Source organism: Bufo bufo, chromosome 6, assembly GCF_905171765.1.
Source record: "Bufo bufo chromosome 6, aBufBuf1.1, whole genome shotgun sequence".
In the NCBI taxonomy this organism is placed as follows: Eukaryota; Metazoa; Chordata; class Amphibia; order Anura; family Bufonidae; genus Bufo; species Bufo bufo.
This window is the reverse complement of record NC_053394.1, coordinates 437,952,930-437,959,047: the sequence shown is the minus strand read 5'-3', so window position 1 is coordinate 437,959,047 and position 6,118 is coordinate 437,952,930. Positions and strand designations below refer to the sequence as shown.

At 41.9% G+C, this 6,118-nt stretch overlaps 1 long non-coding RNA gene across 1 annotated transcript; it reads right to left on the bottom strand.

The window, feature by feature from the left end:
• Nucleotides 1-4,173: 4,173 nt before the first annotated feature.
• On the bottom strand, nucleotides 4,174-4,670 carry LOC121004008. Its single transcript, XR_005779640.1, has 3 exons — nucleotides 4,540-4,670; nucleotides 4,387-4,461; nucleotides 4,174-4,258 (listed from the first exon to the last, which is right to left on the bottom strand). It is a non-coding gene; the product is annotated as an uncharacterized LOC121004008 (long non-coding RNA).
• Between the last annotated feature and the right edge of the window lie 1,448 nt (nucleotides 4,671-6,118).

Genomic DNA, 6,118 nt, shown 5'->3' with positions numbered 1-6,118 from the left:
GCAAACCCATGGCACAAAGTAACCACCAAGTAAGTAGTGCCCGTCACACAGCAGTGTTTATAAAAACTCATGCCAAAGAATTTGGAAGAGAGGGTAAGTAATGGGCCCAGGAGCTGAGCATGGTTCATACATGGTGGTGTCAGCCAATCTGAATGGTTAGACAGAAGATGGGGGGCTCCACCTTTCTCCACCAGCAAAGGTCACACCCTAGGCCCTTCAATCTAAAAGGGTCCAAAAGGTCCACATGTCCCATATGAGTAGACGAGTGCTGTACACCACACATGATAGTTCAAGGCCCTGTTAAGTATTTTACATTGGAGCCCAGGAGCTTGAAGTTAGTCATCTAGATTTAGGGCTCATGCACACGATTGTATATATTTTGTGATCTGCAAAAAAAACGGATGCACCCTGGGTGATATCCGTGTGACATCCGTATTTTTTGAGAATCCATTGTAATAATACATGCCCTTGTCCGCCATTGTAACAAAGCCTGTCCTTGCGGAATGGACTTGCGGACATTTAGATACTGAATGCACACAGAGTAATTTTTTTTTTTTTTTGCGGGCCCATTGAAATGAATGGTTCTACATTACGGCCACAAAAAAAATAAGGAACCGACACGGACAAAAAATACGTTCATGTCCATGAGCCCTTAGAGAGGTTTTCTAATAAAGACATGTTTCCGCTCAGTCAAACCATAAGTTTTATGACTATAGATCTTGAAACTGGCGCTGGTGACAAGGATAACAAGAAGAGACTCCATCATCCTGGTCTTACTCCGATATAGTCTCTGTAGTTCTTATGTGATATAGGCAGGTAAGGAATGGGGAATGAAATGCTGCAGTCAAGATTTCTTGTATATTTTTATTTTATTTTTTTTAGGGAAAAAGGGGAGGGAAGAAAAGGGGAAGGGAAGATAATTATTTATTTTTTGGGAAACATTTTAATTTTTTTTATTTTTTTTATGGAGGAGGATTAGGGAGAGAAAGGGAAGGGAGAAATAGGGATGGGAAGTTTTTTTAAAAGTTTTTTTGTTTTTGGGGAAGGGTTAAAACTTTCAGGTATTTTTTTCCTGGCGGGTGGCAGTACAGGATGGTGCTTGACGGTTCGCCTTCACACTGGCTCTTTTTCCAGAGGCTCTCTAGATTTCATTTTCCTCCAGAACATGCAGATGCTGAAAAAAGAAAATCTATCAGTTATTTGATATTTGCTACTTACATGTCAGCTCTGAGTGAAATGTCTGCACAGATCCTCCAATGTTTTTTCTTACATTAGCTGCTTATCAGTCCACTGACATTATAACATGTCTGCCCTTGTAATGAAGCGTTCAGTATTGTGATAAATCTGGAGCATCCAGTGACTGCCTGGACTAAGTCTACACTGTGTAATGTGTAATATTTATCTAAAATACTACGCCTGTTCCACAGAGTATCTTATAGATGCTACCTACCATATGCCAGCGATCAGCATGATGGTGACGGAGCCGGCCACAGATATTGCTATGAGGGAAGCATTGTTGTTCCGTAGCTCCTCTAGAAGTGGCGGCTCAGGCGCTGGGATGTCAAGCACATCAGGAAGTGTAGGGCGAGGATGGTATTTTTTTGTCACCTGTTCCGATTCGCTGATAACTAAATGAAGAAAACAATGACATTAATAGTTAATTCCATGAAGAGAACGATAATGACATTGTAGTCTATCTTATACATGAAAGACCATGAAAAATATATGTCTGCATCATGGAGGCTCAGAAGCACTGTCAAAACCAAAAGTGGCTCCAAAATAAGGCTAAAATCTTTCCATTATATTTTTTTCCTTACAAATACTAATGTAAAATAGCCCCACATTATAGGTGACAATTCAGATTCTCAGAACTAGATCCTTTCTCACTAATTATCACCCACAAGTAGATATGAATCCCGCGTATCTAAGAATTACCGCTCAGCATAGTGCCAGTAATAATATGTCCTTACCTGCCACGTTATAGGTGATCTTACTCACTGGCACCTCAGAGTCCAGGATGGTGGTACACGTGTAGCGTCCGGAGTCCCCCATCTGTACGCCCTTGATCACTAGATAGGGCTCCCGGGTGATTTTGGGATTGTGTTCACGAGGCTATAGAAAAATTATGGAGAATTATTAGAGCCTCAGATATCACAACTATTTATAATATAATATTTGTAATTTACATAGTCATATCATTAGGACAAAAATTTTGAAAATTGTTGATGATAATTTGCTGACATGACAGAAAGTCTTATTTTAGACCATATTGAGCAGCCTGGTGATGATACTGGGTGAAAGGACTTTCTGCTAAGTGGTTTTTGAGTAATGAAAGGAATAGGTTTGGGAAGCGCTGCCTTAACATTCTGGTCGTATAACTCAAACTGAACAATCTCCCAATTTTACCCTGCATTGTACTTACCAGGGTGAACACGTTGTTATAGGTGTCCTCCAGCCTCGCGTACCATTCAAAAGTACAGTCCAGAATTAGTTCTTCATATTCTGGGATTTTTATATTTATCTCTAGAAAAACAGGAAAATGAAAGAAGATATTATAGAAGTAATTGTGTAGATCTTCTGTCCTACATTTAGGGGTTGTCTCAATAACACGTCTCCTTCTATAAGACCTAATAGGAAATACGGCCATCATAGAGGAGACCGATAGTAACTGGTTATATTCTGCTATCTCCTCACCTCCACAGTTTACAGTCTCTGCCAGGTGAGACTTGTGATCTTTACATGGAGAGCAGGACCGTCCAGTTTTCAGATCTGAGAAAAGAAGAAAGAAATGAAATGTGAGCCGAGCATTAAAGACACTTATAATATTAGAATAAATATGATAATCATGTGCTGGTATCTATCACCCCTCTGTCACCTGCACATGGACAGGATACTGTACAGGCTGCCACAAATCACCCTTCTAGCCTGCTTATGGACTGAATCATATTCATGTAAATATCCTCCTGCTTTGGGAAGTCTGGTGTATACCAGTGAATGGTATATTTAGTGTACGGTGAGGATTTGGGGTCCTATATATTTACTAATGTACTATATGAATGTAGATGTAAGAAAATAGACTTCTACTTTACCAAAACATCTGTTGGAGGTGCATAGGCAGCTGCATCTCTCCAAGTAGTCTGTGAAAAGAGAAGAAGTCATATAATAGTCAGCGAGTGCTGTGTAAAGTGACTATGTAGTGCTGCTCACCTCTGTATAATAGGCACACTACCCACAGTTTACACACACTAGTGGGAAAGGTCCATTGGCATGCATTATATAGTGTAATTCTAGTTATGATAGAAATCTTATACTGTACCTTGATTTTTTGGAGGGCCCCCGGCGCAGACAACCTTCTCCTCGGCGCAGGTCTGACAGTTGATGTAGGTTTGCACCATTAATCCTGGGGAAATGCACTTGTGTTATAACCGTCCAATCTTATAGATGATAATAATAATAATGACAAGAAGCTGAATCTGGTATAAAATGTACTTACCACAGCTGTCTGCACCTGAGGAATGGAGAAGAAAGAAGACATTACTGACCGTTCTCATTGTCAGACTCAGAAACCTCTCATCTCTGGGTCTCCTTATTATTACATGATGTCAGTGCCTCTGTGTTCATCACTTTGTTTTCTAGATTTCCATTGACAGAAATCTCCGGGCCTCTATAGAGCGCAGCAGCTCCTAGTGCAAACATCCCTGGCAGCCAATCAGATGTCGGCTTTCATATGTCCAGTACAGGGTAGGAGATAACAGCAGTGATCTGATTGGTGGCTGTGGGGATCTCTAGTTTGGGTCTACATTACTATTACTACAAGAGGCCTGTGTGTGATGCACTTATATGTCATATTATAGCAGGTGTTATATCTAGAAGAACTCACCTGGTTTATTTGGACACCTCCCTAAAGGTGAGAAATGAAGAAAAGCAGAATTACTAATAGAGAACAATAGAGAACAGAAATCCCCTGTATATGAGGGCTCTATCTATAACCCTGCAATAATACAAAAGAAAACTGCACGCATAGCAATTCCCAGTATAGAACATTTTATTCCAATCGCTCCCTCCTGTCACTAGGCTGTAGGGAAAGGAAAACAAGCTGAAAACCTCCTCTCTGACAACCTACCAGACACGGAGAAGATAAGTACAATGGTAGACAGAAGAAGATTCCACTTACGTTGGTTTGAGTCCTGGACGATAACCTTGAGCTTTTCTTTGAGTCGCTGGAAATGGAGTCCAATGATGTGAAGAAGCTGGATCTCTAAGATATATGAAGAGGAGAAGAATGAGAGTCCGATCCCCTCATCTATCAGTCTGAGCCCCCAACACACTAATTCCTATTAATAAGAGAAGTAGAATTTCCACCTACGTATAAAATATTGTACTTACCCTTAAAATCTATATCCTGGATGACGTCCACAGATTTTTTATATTCAGACGCAATTTCGGATATAGCATATTTATCTGGAAGGAAAATAATGGTACAATAATTATCTATCTATAGATTATATGAAATAGAGATAATAGTAATAATATAAGTACCCAGTATGCCGACTTCATCCTCAAGGTAGTTCAGGACTTTTTTCTCGGTGACTTTGGCAAACCGCTTGATGTTGACATAGGCTTCTATCGAGTCAATGTCATCGACTTGGCTTTTGATAAAGGTGTTGAATTCTTCCATAGCCATTTTCCCTCTGGAGTCGCATGGTATGCAACAGAGAGACTGTCCGATGAAGACAGATGTTACCTGTGCTGTTCCTTTCATATTGAATTTCTGCACTGTATTATTTCTTGTTTTACCTATGTTGTTTAAATCTATTGTTCTCTGCTGCCATCTGCTGGCCGGAATTTGTATGCTGCACGCTTCGTTCGTTGTCTATAAAGTTTTATGTCTGGGCGTGGTTTTAGCAGCCTTGGGCCTGGTCACTTCCTGTAGCCTTTTTTAGTGCTGCATTCTTTGTGACTGGAGACACACACCTCGGCTTGTGAAGGCATCAGTTTTTGACCAGCAGTTGCCTCAGCAGTTGCCTCAGCAGTTAGCCTCAGAAAAGACATCCACATCACAGCATCTACTGCATTCCTGTATTGTATCACTGTATGTCACTGCTCTGGATCAAATAAACCCATGTTTGATTGCATCCTCGTGTCTACGTCTGGATCCATCTAACCTGAGCATCTGCCGGTCCGGTCTGCTCCACTGCTTGGATACGAAGGTAGGCCAGTCACAAAGTCATTATCAGTTACACCTTCATTCGCCTTCATGTGGGGACAGAACAGTCAAAAACTGCCTTAAAGCCTTATACCCCAGTAAATACCCGTCTGAATGTCCAATGCCCGGCTACAGGTTCCCTCAGAGCCCAGCGCCACACTCAGGAACCTCCCCTGCAACAGGCCCACTCCCAGCAAATCTGCCCAGCAACAGTGCACGTCCCATAAGCCCAAGGGGAAGCACGGCGTGTCCGCAGTAGATATACTCTCGGCTGGAAGTCCTCCACTACTCGCCAAGCCACTTTCTACATCCTATATTAACCCTTGCTCGCACGATATAAGGACTGTTCACACACGCGGGGCCTCCCTCAAACCAAAACCCCGCTATTCACTTAAAACACCTTGGGAAACTCATCGGGGTGCCTCATCTGAGCCGCACAGCAATTTTCAGCCCCCAATTCAAAAGTTCATTTTCTTAAAGAGACAGCGCACCTTAAATAAAAATGGCCGAAAAGGACCTCGTACAGTTCCCCAGTGATGAAACAAAACAAATGCTACCTGATACCGATCATTATGAAGAGCTGGAGGTAGAACCCACACTTCCAGCAGACCAAGTCACGCGACCAAGGCGCTCTCTCAAACCAACAATAAAGATCACAGAAAATTATCACACCAGGAAAGATGAGCTATGTGACGACCTGGAAGAGCTATGGGAACGAGTTTCCTCCCTCATATCAGGACTTAAGTCCTCCTCAGGCGATGCCACCAGTTTACAAGTTGCCGTCGGGCGGCTGAACGCAGCCCATGAAAGATACAAGAGACTGTCCACAAGGTATATAACCTTTCTAAAAGACTCTAATATTGAAGAAGCCCCGTCAGAATTGTGCAAGGCAGAATCAATAGACAGACAAAG